The following is an 18,137-nucleotide window of genomic DNA, read 5'->3' as shown; positions in this document are numbered from 1 at the left end:
TAAAAAAGTAAACATTTGGGGAGAGAGAGATGGAGGACAAAGATGAAGAGTTACATTTGCTTTGAAAAAGAAATTGCTTCACAATCTACCGGGGTGGGAGGTTGGGGTGCTAAATGCTTCTTAAGTGAAACCCTGGAATAAATGAGTATGTCCTATCTGATGCCTCTTCAATTTGTGCTTTTTCTTTTTCATCTTGTAGATGTGTAATTGGGAGCATCAATGGCTTGTTGAAAAGCCAGGAAGGCCTGACACAAGGAGAAAGACTTTCTCCAGGTGTGCTGATGAACACTATAAATCCAGGCAGACTTTAGAGTAACTTTTAACGAAACCAAAGGTAAGCTGGTGTCAACCTCCCGCAGCACAAACATTTGGAGGGTGTTGTTTGCATCTTGTTGCTGTAATGCAAAAGTCTAGCTAAACAGAGAAAGGCATGGGGAAATCAGAATTCTGCCCCCCTTACTACTGTGCCAATTTATCGCAGCTATTAAGAATTTCTCTCTTTTATTTCCCCCCAGCCCCACCTCCCCCCCAGCGTTCCCAAATCTTCCGGGGAGCCGCGGCAGCAGTATGCCTTTGGGTGACACTTAGTGGCCAAATTGGAATAATGCACCAGAAATAGAAGGCGTATATTGGTGATATCAATGTTATTTGAACTAAAGGAAAATGATATCCAGGGGGACCATAATGTGAACTAGAGGCTGACAAAAAGAAGTGGAAAATAATACATTATGAATGAAATGGAAAAGCTTAACAACATTATTTTAGGAAGCAAAAACAGCTCTGATAAATGTATTGCATATCTTTATAAAGTGTTCCATACAGAGGAGCTATAATGTGCTCTACAGGATCAGTTACTATCTATTTAAAAACAACCGTAAACGGCATAAGATAAGACTAATAAGTTTAGTTCAGTAAAGTTGTCTCCTTGGATACCATTCAAGTGACTTCCAACATTGTTCCTGTGAAATAACCAGGAATACAAGCTTCAGGATAATAAATACAGTGTTCCAGATAAATATTCGTCAAGTGAATTTGATGTGGAAAAATCCCTTTTCAGAGCAGAGGTTTTGGGGTTTGCCTTTAAACACCTCGCAGGAGGTGAAAGGGGCAGAGGAGGGAGCCTGCTCAGGACAGTGCTCCCAGCCCAGCACTGCCTGGGACCTGCCACAGCAGCAGGGGAAGAAGCCACAAGCCTCTGCAGGTAGCTTTGGTGAGCTGCAGGTAGGCTGTTTGAGGATGTTACCCATTCATTTCTTTTACTGCCAAGCTGGATCTGTGAAAGTGAAACGCCAGCATCTCTGTTCTCAGCTATGAGCCCTGAGAAAGACTTCTGCTGAAGAAAGGGTTTAACGCTTTTTGGTTTGTTTCAGTCTTCAAAGATATTCCTCCTGCACCTTGCAGATAAGTTCCTGTGAGAAGTCTGCCACCACTGTCACAGACCAGCAAAATACTCCAGATCCCTACCTCACACAACAATTTCTTTCACTCTGAAGTTTTTTGGCACCTTGTTTTTTAGCTGATCTGTGCCACTTGTTTCTGTGCTATCTTTTGTTTGCTTTATGGAAACAGCCCTGAAATCACCTAAGGAGCTTCAGTTTAGTTTCCAGTTCACATACGATGTCTTGCTAATAGATAGTATAGATAGGGAGACATCGAGAGGCTGTTGCAACAGAAAAGGTGGCTGTTGTAACCCTGCTGTTCATATTTTCCTCCACATCTCCCACTGTGTGCCATGTAATGGAAGCACTAGGGCTGCATTCAGCCTGCTACAGTGAGTGCTGAGGGCACAACTGAACTATCAGTTTGAGATTCCTCAGCCAATTGAACATTCATTTTAAAAGTGTAATAACTTATACTTTGCAGAGAAGCAGTGAAGTGAAATAGTTGGTTTTCTCTTTGTTTTAAATCTCTGAAAATTTCATGACTATTCAATTATCTGAGGGCACCAGTATTAATGATTTGCACATGATGACACACACAGCTCCATTTTCCAATCAGAATGTCCTCATTTTCACTTTGTAATATCACAAAGGTCAGCAACTACTTCAATTTCAGGACTCTAAGCTAGAAAAGAAAGCAAGCAGGAAACTCAAGAGCTTCCCTCCTCCAACAATCTCTCAGTAATTTTTCTACTGTTGGGACAATATCCCAAACTTTAAATTCCAGTTTGGGGCACTTTTTTTCTCATTTCATTTTTTCCCAAGGTTGAATAACATATCAGTCCTGCTTATATTTTTTTTTTCTAACTGATTGATATGATTTAAATAGGTCAAACAAAAAAAAGTGGTGAAGAAAAAGTAAAATATCAATATTCTTACAATATGCAAGTAAAGTCTGTGCCCAAGCTCTAGCTAAAGCAAGAGTGAGTTATTTGTGCTTACAGGTAAGGAGACAATTAAGTATTTCTAACTTTAAAAAGTTATATATAAAGCCAATATCTTATCAGGATTACAATGACAGCAATCCTGGATTTTAGTGCCCCTTCTATCAGGTAAATGAGAGCTCCTGTCTTGGCTTAGATAGCAAAGACAGGATATGCAAAGATACATTGGCTCTCAGGTTTGAACTAGCTATTTACACCCCTGGAAGTAGTGCACCCCTCCCCCCCGCTCCCAGTTCAGACTTGCTGCCACTCACTACCGGAGCTGTAAGAACAGTGATTTGCACAGCATGGCATAAGGGAAGGGTGCAGCCCTCACCAGACCCTATGCAGCATCTGCTTATATGTCAAGTCTGTGAAAGGCTGCAGCAGAAAAGAATAAAACAACCTGTTCTTCATGCTAGCAGAAGAGGCAATGAACTTAAATGAGAGGCAGGAAGATTTAAATTACTCGTTAGGGAAAAATTCTCATCGTTTGGGGGAGTAAGCATTGGCATAGATTGCCTAGGCTTTGTTCTTAAAACCTACGACAGAGGAGATTTCACAACATCTTAGCAAACTTTTGCCAAAAATGACTCACGGCAGAGTAATTTGCTGATTGATGCCTTAAGATCCCTTGCCACAGTAGATTTTAATAGTCTGTATATGCACGGTTCATTGATTTGCTGGTTTGTTCAATCATTTGACATCTTAGTCCCAGTAATTACATCAAAAGTCCTATATCAGCTGCTAGTATGGTTGCATTACACAATGCTTTGATGCATTTTTACTAATTGGCTGCTCCTGTATTATTATTTAGTGCACGTTAACTTTTAGCCTGACTCATAGAGAACACTTCAAGTACAAGTGCCAAACAATAATTAATGCTGTTAAAAATACACCACAGCAAAAAGTAGAAACTGAGAGCAATGAGTGAAATATTTGCTGCTTTTTCCCCTGAAGGCTCTAGTGTGAAAGTTTATATGGTGCCAACTGAGTACATAACAGGGGCTTGTGGTCTTCCTGTTAGATCAATGTATTTCCATCAAGGATTCACTTTTTACTGGAAAATCCCAGTAATTCAAGACCACCAGAGTTAATACTTCGAGCTGTGAATGCTTTCCTCAGGCTACCAAGCTGGCAGGGCCACAACCTCTTGCAGCCTTTCTCTTCCTTTTCCAGCCACGTACCTGGTAATGCAGAACTGATGTGGGTTACAGACAGAGACCACCAAGGGCAGCTCTTGACTTAGAACAGCTTGTTAACTGAAAAATAAGTTACACCAATCTCAAAAGACATCTTCATTTTGCCTCCAGAAAAGATGGGAACAGCTGTCTAGCCTATGTTGTGAAATGTGTCAGGAAAGCCACTGGGGCACAGTTATAAGAAACTCAGTCCCACCTTCCCCCTACCTCTAAATTAATAAAGACCCCAAGATGTCCCCATTGCTCATTTTGCAGCTGCTGGAAGGGTTTGTCACAAACACATTTTTCAGCCTCAGTCTGATGGATAGGGAAACATACATTGAGAAATAAATATTTATGATATATAGTTGCTTGGATTCTTTTATTTATAGATTGTTCAGTGCAGATGCCTATCACAACAGTAAAACTAAAACTGAGCTAAGTTTTAGCATTTATGATTCATCTGCTATGGAAGGCTTAAATCATCAGACCACTAAATGGAATGGTTCTGACTAGATTGTGAAATCTTTATAAGTGTCAGTCCTGCAAAGAAAATAAATTTATGTTACGCAGTTTTTGCATTGACCAAAAAGGCTATCTTGAACACAGGGGACTTACTAACCATCCACTGAATACTAACAGCAAAGCTTTGAGTAACTGACACTAGAAGAGTAGCTACTGGAGTTGACATATTTCTAAGAAGACCACGGGGTTCAGCAGCAATGCCCACCTAGCTGTATACCAAAGGGTTTCCAAGTCACTAGCTCTTTGCAAAACACAATGTTTGTTACAGATACAGTGAAAGTCATTGTGCTAGGCAAGGGGTGTTGACAGTTGACTGAAAATATCATCTGCCTGACACTTCAGCAGTTTAACTTTGAAGTGATAGACTTCCATCTGGCCATCAGAACCTGACCTTATGAGTCTCTAGCTCTGCAACTCTCCCCTTCACGGGCAATGATTGCAGGTAAAACACCTTCAGCTAAGAATATGGCTCTGTGTGCCTGTAACAAAACATTGCAGTCTCTCCTCCAAGGTCAAAAGACTGCGACTTTGGATCAACTGATGTGAACCAATCTTAATCAGACAAGAAATGTAGTGTCTAAGGTTAAATACAAACAACATCAGAAAATGGTTGAAAATAGTTTAGATGCCAGCCTAGCAAGCTTTCTTGCTTTTAATGCAGAGTGTTGGAAAATCAAAACTCTTGTGTGAGGCTCAAGTATCTATTATCAGCTTTTATACGCTAGGCTAGATCACTGTGCAATGTCCCCACTAGTATTTCTTACTAGTATTTGTATTTCAAGTGGTCTTAGTCAGCAATCAGGCCTTCGCTGTGCTCATTACTGCTTGCACACAGAAAAGATGATCTTGCCCCAGAAAGCCTACAGCTTAGGCATTTGACAAATAAATTGATGTAAGAAACTACTTCTGGGTTTCTGGAGGGAAATGAATTGAACAAAAGAATAGAAGACAATAATAACAGAAATAGCACTCCCTGTAACTACTTGTACCATGACTGCATCTTTCTTCCACAGAAAGACCTGCCAGCTTTCGTTCATCCAGCTTTTAGGGATAAGTGTCCTTCCTGTGGCTTCTGGAGTAATCAAATCTTATCATTGTTTTCCGTTAGTCAAAGTTGGTGCCTCTTGCTTTTAGTTGTCATTCACTTGGTCTTTTTCCATAATTGTCCACTGTAATACACACCACTCCTGCTGGTCCTCAGCCTGGATAGGTCTTTTTGTCTGACCCAGCACCTTACATTCACTTGCTTAAAAAGCCAGCTCACCAAGCTTTCTAGCATTGTGCTTTGTAAGATATAAAATAGTAATGAATTGGACCTCCAATGTGATGCCATCTTTCTGAATCCTCACTCACTTGTCCAAAGATGTATCCTACTCACTCGGAAACTGTGAATTGTTTTTAGCGTTTACCGTTTTCATAATTTTTCATTTCTGAAGAGGCTCTTCCACCTTTCAAGACTGGGATGAGGCTTCAAAATCAGAAGGATCTCATTAATTGATTCTACGAAGAACAGATCCTGTGCTGTTCCCTTGCCACCTCTCCAAATGGCCCTTCATTTACAGGTACCAGAGTGCAGTAGTTTTCCATCAAGATCATTATTACCTCTAAAGGTGGATCTTTACTAGGCAAGGTAGAGCTTTCCCATTTGTATAGAGCATGTTTGATGAGTAGCTGAATGAGTTGTGCTTCATTGCATTGAACTGACATGAGATCTCTAGCATTTTGCTCAGGCAGATTGCCTGTGGCAGAATAACGGTTTGATCAGTGTAGTGTCTTTCATAGACAGTAGTGATATCTTGTCGGTTTGCTTTCTGTTTTTGATGTTGTGGCACTGCCATAGGAAGGCAGGAAAGTTATCACTGGGGTCCGAGACAGAAAAAATAACCCTGGTACTTTCATTTAATCTTTGAGAGTATTAGTCACTCTGACCATGACCAGGCTGAAAACATATAGAAGTAGCAACAATATTTAATACAAAGATAATTCGAACAAAGGATTAAAAAACAGGACTTTATTGACTTAGTATTTCTTTATCAGTATTGACTTGTCTTGTTTGGTGACAGCTCGATATAGAGTAAGAAGTGATTCTTGTCCTACAGAATTTTTGCAGACTAAAACTTCAAATAGGCATTTCTGTGGATGGACCCTTGCCTGAGCCTCTGTGTCATGAAAATCTGTTCCTGTAGACTCTTCTGGCTTGAAGTGTAGTCAGGCCTGGTTAGAAATAAAACAAGACATATGATAATAGTGCTTGTGTGTCCTTATGCTGGTTCTTTAGGAAGTAGTCTCACTTCAGTTATTGTCCGGGTTTTGGTCCAAGTCAAGCTGTTTGGACAGATCTCTCATTGTAATAATTCACAGACAATTTCCCTTTTCTTGATTTAATGAAGTTGAAATCATATGATTGTTGTTGAATGTATATATGTCCCGGGTAGCAAAGCCCTACTGAGTTTTTATAGGTTTAGTTGGTAACTAACACTTACTTACCAGGTTGTAGTATCATTTGCTTATCTTGCCGTTCTTGGCTTCAGAAATGAATAATACAAAAATAAATCGGCTTGACTAAGGGAGACTGTTTTGGTGCCAGTCTAGAAATTAGCTTTGGCTGCTGCTTGCCTACAGATGTTTGTCTAGGTGATAAGTTTGAAGTTCTGTCTTCCTTATGAGGAGCCCTTAGGGATTTTTTTGCAGAGGGCCCCAAATAAGTCAGTAGAGGTTTCACTGTTCAGTCTGCTTTCTTGCCATCCTGCAACTACAAGCACCATCCGAGGCTGCCACGTTCACAGGCAACAAGTTTCCACCAGGCAGGAGTTAGTACAGATGGTCCCTCACCTGCCCTGTTCAGCAAAGGAGAACCCACACTTTGTCCCATATTTCCTGCAGTGCAGCGTAGCCACCTCAGCATGACCATAAGTTACTATGAATCTGGCCCTCAATTTTAAAGGTCATTTTCATCCCTTCCTGATGGCAGAGGTCAGTCTGCTTAGCTAATTGCAAAGAAAAGTGGCAGGCTGAGTTATGTGCTCTATAAGCAAGTCTCACTAACATGATGAATCACTGGAGGGGAAGAGCCAAGTCTAAAGCAGGGAAGTTTAACAATCTATTGTATCCTTCCCTTAATTAAAGGTTTGGAGTGAGGCACATAGATGCAAAGAAGAGATAATGAACTTCTCTTTTTAAAGTGAGGGAGGAAAACCAGCTGCAGGTAGTCTTGGCTTTAAACATGACTGGCAGAATACCAACCTGGAACTCAAGCCATCCTCCATGCTTCAATATTCCAGGGAGAACACCTGGTTCCCACTAGGATGCTGGTATTTTATTTGCCTGTTTACGTGAAGACCTTTCTATTTTCTTGGAATTACATTCAGTTGAATTTCAGGCCTTCCAGGATTTATATAAAACATCAATCCAGCTGCGAGTAACAAAAGCAAAAACAGAAAATCTGTAAAAAACCTTAATATGATTATGTAGGAAGGATAGCAAATCTGTGATATTAATAAATACACAATCATAAGAAAGATCTGTCTCTCAAGTGGCTAGAGGTTTACGGAACTAGGATTATCACTGAAAGTCCATCTGTTAGCTGCTGTGCCTGTGAAGGACTTGACCTGCCCTGTTCAGTCTGACAGTAGTACTTTTATGTTTGCCATCGCTGTAGAGAACATGGAAGCAGCCTACACTGCCACAGCAACAGTTCTTGCAGTGCTCAAAAGACTGAATAAAGAGATGGGTATGCATTGATACTCCTCATTTGAGCTCTTAAAATGCCCATATCTTTATCTAAGTTTTGCAGTCCTGTTCAACTCCTCTGCTTACTGTAAATCAGAACTTTCCACCTCACTGAAGCTTTGTACAGCATTCTGTGCTCTCCAGGACAAACTGTGGAGTAATCTGCCACTTTTAAAGCCCAAAGGCAATGAGAGCAGTGACAGACTGAGATAAGGGCAGCAACCAGACATTGATGCTGGGTACTTGGTGGAAAGGGTTCCAAGGTTCTGCCAAGTGCCAACACAGGGATTGGACTGGTGGCACAGAGCTGGGATGAAACCAGCTCTTACACCATTCAGCATCAGCCAAAATAAAGTCTTTCCTTACTGTGGAACACTTGGAAACAAGAGAGGGAGAAATCATACCCTATAGAGTAAGTGTCCTTCAGATCAGTTGCCTCAGCGGTTGGGGCAAAGACATGGCTCCAATACTTCATCCTCTCCTAATGATGCCCCCCTGCCCTTCACAAAGCCTACAGTCTTTATGGGTCTCCTGAAACCAGCATTACTCTCACTAACAATAACTGTGTCTATTGTGTTTTAAAAAGGAATCGGTCCCCTTTAGAAACATCAAGCAACCCCACCCCCCCCAAAAAAAAAAAAAAAAAAAGAAAAAGCAAATTGTACAGTAAAGCATTTGCTCTACAAGCAAAGGGATATCAATTACAAGAAATTAGGGGAAAACAGTCTTCAGTAATGAGGCACAGAAATCATGTTCCTGATGCCACCACCCACCGTGGCTTTTCTGTGGGGACACACTTCCCTTCAAAATGGTTGATGCTTAACTGAAATTTCAGATCAACAAAACCCCAACTCACCACCACTTTTTTACTTTACTTTTCTCTCTCTTTGATACTTGAGAAAGACCCTTTTATTTCTCTCTTGCATTTATCAAGAAAAACTTGATTTATAGAAATGCAGAATGCAATCGTAGCAGACCTTTACCACATCAAACACTGTGAGAGACACCTTCGGATTTTTGTTCCAGGGTTTTGACAAAAAGATTTATATTAATAGAAGTTTTTGACGGATGTTTTGTCCTGAAATGGTATTACCTGAAAACAAATATGAAAACAAAGCCTAGTTAAGTTTGTGGGGTTTGTTGGCGGAAGAGTATTTCTGTGGAAAACATGAAATAAAATACTGGGGGGTTTTCATTGTGATTAATTTGATTCCACAGGAAATACTTAATAAATTGTAACTTACGGTACCTTTGCTGAAATATAACGTAAAAAGTAATGTAATAATTAAGTACAGAAGTGAATGTTGGTCTCTGGTGTTTTATACTTAAGACTCTTACTGCCTTGGAAGGTAATATATTTTATGGCATCCCGATGAAACACTGCTGTCTTATAAAGAAAACCACAGTGCTAAATTTTCCAAACTACCATAAATATAATTACCTCCTGCTGAGAATCAAAGTGTTTATTTATAGATTCATTACTTCTAGTAATTAAGTCTGTAATTTCCTTCAGAATATGATTCATTCCTTCCTAAATCATAAAAGTCGGGCCAAAAAGTTCTATTTGATTGGTCAACATATAGAAATTCCTTTACATTTGCTCCATGCCAGAATTACATTAAATCTTCACCTTTTAAAGTGAATCAAAGAAACTTCCAAATCCTGCCTGAGATGGTAGGTAGCAGTGAGGAAGGAAAGCAATGCAGTCAAGGGAAAAGGGGGAGGGGGAGGTGTGTTCATCTGTCTGTCTGAGAAGATTTCAATAGCGTGCATGAAACTCACTGGCCAGCTCGGATGTGGAACACAGAATATGTCCCTGTGCTTTCTTCTGCTGCAGCCAAATTTCCAATTCTGCTGAAGGCCCATGAACATTTGTGCATATTCTTACTGAATTTTGCTCCCTGTAAATTCTTCTGGCTGAGGTTGCTTTCCCTTCGCAGTGTGAGGAATGGTACTCCTCTACAGAAACTTTAAGTCAACATAATATTTTTCCTTTCGTTGCCTCTTTCTGCCTGTAATATGAAACAGAGAAGAGGATATAGTCATTAAGATAGTAGATAACACATCTTAATGGTACGAAAATTTAAGTTAGATTGATCTTTGATTTTAATAAAAGCTGACAATGCTGTGCAACAGTTGCTGGTGCATACAGCAAAGACATCTCCATGTTATTATGCATGTTGAATGTTAATACAGTAATTGCTTTTTTTCATTCAACTCAATTTGCTTCCAATTTTTCTCTTCCTTTACATGATTTTTTTTTTTTTATTCTGTCAGGAAAGAAAAATCTTACTAGTTGCTAAGTAACTGTAGCAGTATTGCTGCAGATGTGCAATAGGCATATCTAATTACTATGGTGGTCCTTATTTTTTAAGTAAAAAGATATCTAAGTAAAATAAACATGATATTGAAAGTAGTGATGGCCTGATAAAAGATGCTTTGTATTATCCCAAATGTTTGCAGCCATGTATACATTACATCAGCTGATGGTAGAAAGTTTTTTGGAGGAGTGGATTATTCTCAAAATGGCTTATTTTAGTGGCATTGACCATCATAGGACCACCTCTCCCCAGAGATTTACACACACATCAGATGTGACACCTAGTTGCAGCTGGGGCGGGAGACACTTTCTTCACAGGCTAAAAACAGGGTAGGCCAGAACTTGCAAAGTCATGGACTCTAATTCTTATCAGTTTCTGTAAACATTTCTAGGTAAATTGTGAGTCTTATCACTGGCCAAGATCTAATGTTTCTGCCCACGATGGCTGGCAAGTCCCCCTTTGCTTTTATCAGTACAGTGCTCCAGAGCTTTAGTCAAAGATTTATGGGAATATAATTTGGGTGGCCATCATGGCAAAATGAAATCTCTTGACTCATTTACATGGCTCCTTGCAGGTAGTGTGTATGTTACTTGAATGTTAGAGTTGTCCTTTCTGAATTTGTTGCCCTGAACACTGCAGACCCCCTTGGGCTCTTGGAAGTCAGGAATCCCCACACCAAGCAAGATCTTGCTCGCTTCATGTCACCCCTTGGCAGACGGGGTGGCATGCAGTTGTTTACTCACTGGTCCATGTGAGGGCTAATAGCTGTCTCTGTTATTTGTTGCTTTTCTGTGTAAAAGAAACGTGCTGGTGGGCACAAAGTATAAGAGTTAAAATCCTATTGATCATTAATTTGAGAGGAAAATAGAAGAATGCGTATGTGACAGTGAATGATTGCTCTACTGATAGATTTCACTTTAGCCTTTACTAATCTGAGTGTGTTTAACTTTGTAGCCACAGCAGAATTTTAATGTTAGATTTTTAGCAGTAATTCTATATAGATAGACTCTCCTCTTACTGTGGGAAGAACAGAAGAGTTGTAATTCATGACATTATTAAAAACTAATACATGACATTTTAAAGATGCAGATATTTCGTTAATATTTAATTTATTGTAGCTAGGTTATGAGAGTTCCATTTATTTTGGGTTTTGTATTCAGTTTAATCAAATGTGTCCATTAAGTGTAGGACGTGGCATTTGAATTCTTTTAGGGTACGTTTGCAGGAGATTGATTTTTGCCTGTGTTTGCATAGAGTGAAGGAGTTTGCCCGTGTAATCTCCAAAAAGGTCAAATCTTTACTTAATAAATGTATGATTCAGGAACATAAAGCTCATTCTTTAGGACATCACATTAATATTTATTGGGGTCTGGATACTACAAAGACCTGTTAATTAGCTACAGAGTCTTTTGTGTATTGGTTAAACTGGCTTAAATCCAGTTTTGCTCAAGACGGATTAAAATTGCTCCCATTATGATAAATCTGCTAAGCAGGGGACTCACATTCCCATTAATTCCTATGGCTTAGATTAGTGTGTAGGTACATCTTTGTGCCATGACTAATGGCTAGTGGTAGCTGACATTTTTAATAAATTCAGTAAAGGCTGTTTCTAAGAAAAATCATCTCCTATTGCTGACAGTAGAGTAAGAACCAGGCAGCAGTCAGGGAGCCCAGCAGCAGGAGCTATGCAGCTCCATCTGGAAGAGGCAGCAAATGTCCCAACCTGTGCAGTACTTGCCCTGTGCAGGAAGAGAGCAAAGACCAGAAACCTTGTCTAGGAGTTGGCTGAAGGAAACTCTCCCAGATACAGAGCTAACAGTCCAAATTTTAAAAGTACAGAAAAATGAAGATGGCTAGCACCACTTAGATGACAGAAAAGCAGCTTTGAAAGTGGAGCAGGGAGAAGAGGCTACTGTCCAAGTAAAGGGATACTATGCACAGCTACAGTTGCAGTACTGCCTAGGTGAGGCAGGATTTGTGTGTATATTGTGCAAGACAATGCAGTACAAACATCACCAGGCTGAACAGAGCTTGTAAATCCACAAGACTCATTCTAGATCTGGTCCAGGATGAGTGCAGCTACATTTGCATAGTGCCAGCCCTAATCAAATACACCTTGTTTCTAGACTCCATTCAGTTGTTTCTCAAATACCTTTGACTGCAGAGTTAGTGGGTTAGAAAAGATAAGATTAGACAAAGCAACTAGTAGTCTCAGTATTTTTATAAAGTGGGAAAGAGAATGTATGCAGTGTAACAGTTGAAAAAAAAGACTTGGTGCCCTGCTAGAAAATTCCTAGAATGAGTGGGCTTAAAAAACACTTGCAACTAAAAGCTCATGCCTTCTGTTGACGGAAGAAGCCACAGAGTCAAAACTGGATTGAAAAAATAAGGGTGGAAAGGACCTAAAAAAGAATCATATGGCAAAAAAGGACACCAAGTGGAATCACCATATTTTTTTGTCCCAAAGAAATGTACAGACGACTGTTCACAGGCATGCCACTAAAAGGTGCAAAGCAGTGTGGGGATAAGATGCCCCACTGATCCTGTTTCTTGACATTGCAGGCGGTGATGCAGACCAAGGTGGGGAGGATGCTGAGGAGGTGGGCTCGTGGATCGTGGGGACACTGAAGCAAAGGATGGAAAGTAAGCATGTATACTTGTTTGAGGAAATTGAAGACAATGCATTCAAATGTAACTGTAGTAGACCAGCTTAAATCTTGAAGGCACTTTCTGGATAGTCAGTAGGAGATAAGTATTGATGGAACTTGCCTGACCTTGAATCAACAGAAACTTCTTTGTTTTCATAGAGCACGTAGCATCTGATAACAGTGATTCAGCTGAAGAACTTTATACCTCTGCACAGTGTCATCAACATTGTGGTAAATCTAGAGCGATAATGAGATTTTAAAAAATACTTGGATGCAGCTGTGGGACTCTTAACTCTTGTAAATTTTTTTTGTTTGTTTTTCCTTCTGACAGGTATTATTCTAAAATAGAAAAATATTATTTCATAAAACCTCATTTAAACCCCATGCCCCAAATCTGCAGGACTCTCTTCTCTCAGTGAAAGGCAGAATAATGGGCAGAAAGCTAAGCCATCTGCATAAACTGTTTACCCAGAACTCCTGATGGGGTAAAACCACAGAAGGTAAAGTGTTCTTTGCTCTTAGTTATTGGCACACAGGGAAAAGTCAGCCCTCAGAAAGGTTCATTTTCATCAACTTTCAACTCAGCACTTCCCCACTGATGTTTTTGAGCCATCATAACAGGAAGCAAATTAAAACCTGGTTTGGAACGCAAAGCTGAACTTAGTGTAGAGTTTGGAGTCCTTCTCCAGAAGGACTTTCCAAATGAAGTGAAGGTTCTTCCAGAAGCTGAAGAGAATGATAGCAATTTTGGATTAGCTCCATGAAGGTCTCTTTTTTTCACAGAGCTAAACAAAGCTGAAACGACCACTGTTGGCTGAACTGAAGAAGAGGGTCAGGCAGTGCTCCCACGGGGCTGAAGCCTCTCTGTGAGCCCTCTAGGACAGTATTACACAGTGAAAACCATGGACCAGCCAGAGAAGTGGTGGCTAAAAATACATATGCCTGCTGCATGCTCTTTCCAGTGAGTGAGGAATCAAAATAATGAACTATTTCTAGCTTAAGGGAATATATTATGTATAATCATAAACGCGTTGCTGGGGGCAGTGTTCAGCTAAGCTGTGTTTCTCTAATAATGGTAATCTCTGTCTTTCTACCCCAAAGAATCCAGTGCTTGGATGTGGGGAACAATATTGCTCTCAGGCAATATATTTAGTGTTTCCAGAAATTCTGAGTGAGGGCTTGAACTAAAGGTATATGAGAACCCTGAAATACATTGAACTTTTTTCTTCTTGGGGTTTTTTTTCTGATTATTCCAATCAGAACGTTGGTTTTTTTCTGATTATTCCAATGAACTAGGAGAGAGCTTATATGATTTGAAGCTTTTATTTCTTGCTAACACATGTTCACAAACACAATGGCATTCGGTTGAATTGTATCCAGAAAATTAATTATTCTTCAGAAGGATTTTGGCTTTCTCTGAGGACAGTCTCTACGTTTTTGCATTAGAGAAATCTTTTGTCTTTGTTTAACAAATAGGTGCAGTGGGGAAATACTTGCTTGGGAAATTCCTGGAGGGAGTAAGATGCACAAAGATCTTGATGCTGCAGTCCAAGATAAATAGGACATTGTAATACACTTAGCGAATGAAAATGCAAATCACCAAAAAGTAGAGGAGGAAAAAAATATATTCCCTGGCCTGAACATTCAGAGAAAGAGAGCAGGGCTGGGAGGTGTCTGACAAGCACATTATTTGCAGTCTCCTGCTAATTGAGTGTTATCTGAATTGCTTGAGGCTGTCCATGAGCAAATGTATTTGCAGAAATGCCAGTAGTTTCAGAGAGATGATGCACTTACCAGAAAAAATTGTGAGCACTGTAGAGAGACTACAAGCAAATGGTAACTGGTCTAGGAGGACTTCTTGTGCTTATCAGGAGTTTGTCCTTAAAACCTAATCAATGTGGTGTTAATTTATCAGTTACAGCTAAAGAATTTAATTGGAGTTTTGTTTGTATATGTGGGTTTAACTTATCAGTGTGCTTGGCCTCTCTACAACCTAACAGTGAATTACCATCTAAGCAATGAGATGTAGGTGAAACCAATCCAGAAAGGTAGCTGGCAAAGAAGGAGATGTTTTTAAAGGGATTCAGGAAGTAGGCACACAAGTCTATGAGACTTAGGAAGCAGGACAAAAAAACCAACTACAGGATAAAGAACATAGGGTGGGGGAAGAAGAGATGTGGAAACAATAAAGGAAGAAATCTGAGAAAAGATGTAGAAAGTAAGAGGAATAGGAGAGAAGGATTGTGCAACAGAGGAAAAGTATGGATCATAGAGGGACAGAAATAGTTAAGCAGAAGATAAATAGAGACTGGTATGAGGAAAGGGACTAAAATAATAGAAAAATGTGAAAATGAGAAAATAAAAACAAATTAACAACTAGAACTATGGAATTAATAAAAGCCATACCTCACACTGTGCTCAGCGAACGGATGTTTTGTATTATTTGTCTTAGGCTTTCTGTTGAAACTATGTTATCACAAACCATGAAGCCTTGATGCACAGCGATGTGGATCTTTGTAAGATGATGCATGTAACCAAACTGAAAAATGCTTTGCCTGCAAGCAGGTGTGTTGCCATGTTGTGATACCAAAACGCAGCTTGAGGGTACAAAGCTACCTTTCAAATACTTCCAAAAGCATTTCTCTCTCTCTTCCATCTGTTTTTGGCTGCTATTAAATCACAGGTTTCTGACAAACATATGAGTCTGAAAATAAGATCATCTCTGCAATTCATACTTCTATTTAGTAGATACAGTTTAACAAGTCTTCTGGTACATACGAGTTTACTCCTTGTTAGGTTGTAGGAAAATCTTATCTACAATTTTAATCGTTTTAGTGATATTGAAATACATGTTCATGTTTATTTTCAACTAGAGATAATCTCATTTCCACAGTTTCTCCTTTTGGGAAAAATCATTTTTATTGCAATGGAGCAATACAAATGACTGTATCCAACAAATTCTGTTTCAGATTTCTATTGTGTGGATACCAAATAGGTACTTTGAAAAACAAAACTTCAAATATTCCAAATTCTCCCAAATCAGATTTGCATTGAGGCATCCTGCTGCTAGTAATACCATCTGCCAGCTGTCAAACCCCATGATACATTGTATGGCTTGTGATGCTTTTGCCATGGTTTATTGATTAGGCACTGCGGTCAGCAGAGCATTAGTGATTCTGTTCCTGCCTTCGGTTACAGCTGTCCGCAGACATGCGGGTGCGCACACGCCTGATCCAGCCATACCAGTGCAACTCTGTTTTCAAAAGCATTAATCATTGCAGAAGGACAAGGAGAATAATTGAAGTCCTGTGGGCATTTGAAATAGTTCAGCCCCACTCTATACTGTGAAGACCACATAGCTTTATGTGTTATGAGACAAGTAGAAATGTTGTTTGAATAGAGTGTGCAGGGAGAAAGAAATAGATTAAAAGCTATTCTCAGCACATGGCACCTTTTTCAAAGTGCTGACTAGCAGTTTGTGTTTAGACAGTAATTTGGAGCTGAGAGGAATTTCAGATCTGCTTCAACCTAACTGTGAGGAATGTAAGGGTGTGCAGAAGAGGACGTTGTTACTGACTGCCTTGATGGCTCTCCTGCTTTTCAGCAGTGCTAATCTGGAAAGCTTGGGAACCTTCAGAGACACCTGCCTACCAAGTTTAAGATAACAGAGCTCCAAAGAGAGACTTGACTCAATATGGTTATTTTTCCCGGAATTATGGGCTCATTCATTTCTGTGCTTTTATAAATGGTTCTACTACTGATTTACACAGATAAATTCAATAATTAAAAAGCCTCACTAGAAACTGTTGTGTGCATCTGTATGTGCTTTAGATGATCCCAGAAGAACAATGCTACTTACAGCCCACTATGAATGCATAATGTCTCCCAGATAATGGATAATTGCTCCAATTCTAGAGGTGTCATATCTCAAAAAACCCGAAACAAACCATGCCATGAAAAATAATAAAAAACCCGCAAGTGGGAATGGTTTCTAAAGTGAAAATGGGTGGCTTTTTTTTTGAATGCCCATAAGAATGAGGGATGTGAGAAGAAGCAGAGAAGAACTTAGAAGTATATTTATCAGAGCTTTGAGGAGCTTGGGGTGTTTAATATACTTGTCCTCTTGAAGTGAGAAGTCATGGTACAATTGCGTTGGAACCAGTGACAGATCAGAGTTTGGTCAGTGCAGCAATTAAAAAACCCAACAACACCACAAACCCAAACCAAATCAATAAAAAAACCCAACCAACCCACAAAAAAAAAAAACCAAAACAGGAAAGGAAGGGTATGGTGCAGTTCAGATATATACACCCTGAAGCCCTGCATATTCTAAATCACAGAGGGATACACACACAATTCAGCTTAAAAGGAATGGCCCAGTTGATATAAATGCAGCAGAAAGCATCTATTAAAAGAAATGAAATGTAATGATAAGCTCTGCTTATATATACTATATATACTACTATTATAACTTTATATATATATGATTATATATATATAATAATATATATTGTTAATCTATGCCACAATTTATGTTCACATAAGGTTTCAGTCAAGCCATTTATTTTATCTCCTCTTTTGCAGTTTCAAGAAAGAACCAGCAAGATCAGCTAAATTTTCTCTCATTTGGACAAATGCAAACCTGATGGCTGTGGCCTGGAGGGAAGAGCTGCCCTCCCTCCCTCCCGCCAGAAGAGGAGGATGACTCTGTTGGCATCTGGCAGAGAGGGGAACAAAGGGCTGGCTCTGAACCAGTTTGCTGCCAGTGTTAGAGGTGAGATATTGCTCTTTGTAATAAGCAGACATATCATAATGTGAATGAAATTGTGTAGTTGCAATACTGAGCATAAATCTGGGCATATCAGCTCAGGTAAAAGTGATTTGCACTGCAAAAGTTGTAGACTGACAAGGCAGTATAGGAAGTCTATTGAATAAGTCTCCTTTGAGTAGCAAAGATGCCTGTGCAGTCCTGTGTGTTACAGACACTCTTGTACTCTTGCTGGAGACCACAGGGCACTGAGGAGCAGGCACTGTTAGCAGAGCTGCAGTGATTACCCACATGAGCTTGGAGTTGCTAAGGCCCTTTGGAGCAATGGGGCAGCTGAGGCAAGTGGCTGGAGGCACCATCAGAGACAGCAAATGATCAGCTTTGGACCCGTGGAGCTTCAGGAGCTGAAGCCCTTGCTCCTCAGCAGCGTAGGCAACACATTCTCCCAGCCTGACAGCCGTAACCTGCAAGACTGAGGTGTTACTATAGGATGAGAAAAACAGCCGCAGGACCCAGCACAAGAGATGAAAGAGAAGGACTATATATTATATACTTGCACTTCTGGAAAGGAGTGGTTATGTACTATATAATACTCTATTTCCC

At 39.8% G+C, this 18,137-nt stretch overlaps 1 long non-coding RNA gene across 1 annotated transcript; it reads left to right on the top strand.

Moving 5' to 3' along the window:
* The first annotated feature begins 207 nt into the window (after positions 1-207).
* Positions 208-17,542, top strand: LOC121092909. The gene is made up of 3 exons (XR_005829421.1): positions 208-334; positions 12,681-12,761; positions 17,351-17,542. It is a non-coding gene; the product is annotated as an uncharacterized LOC121092909 (long non-coding RNA).
* The last annotated feature ends 595 nt before the right edge of the window (positions 17,543-18,137 follow it).

Source organism: Falco naumanni, chromosome 8, assembly GCF_017639655.2.
Source record: "Falco naumanni isolate bFalNau1 chromosome 8, bFalNau1.pat, whole genome shotgun sequence".
NCBI classification, from domain to species: Eukaryota; Metazoa; Chordata; class Aves; order Falconiformes; family Falconidae; genus Falco; species Falco naumanni.
This window is presented reverse-complemented; position numbering and strand designations above follow the sequence as displayed.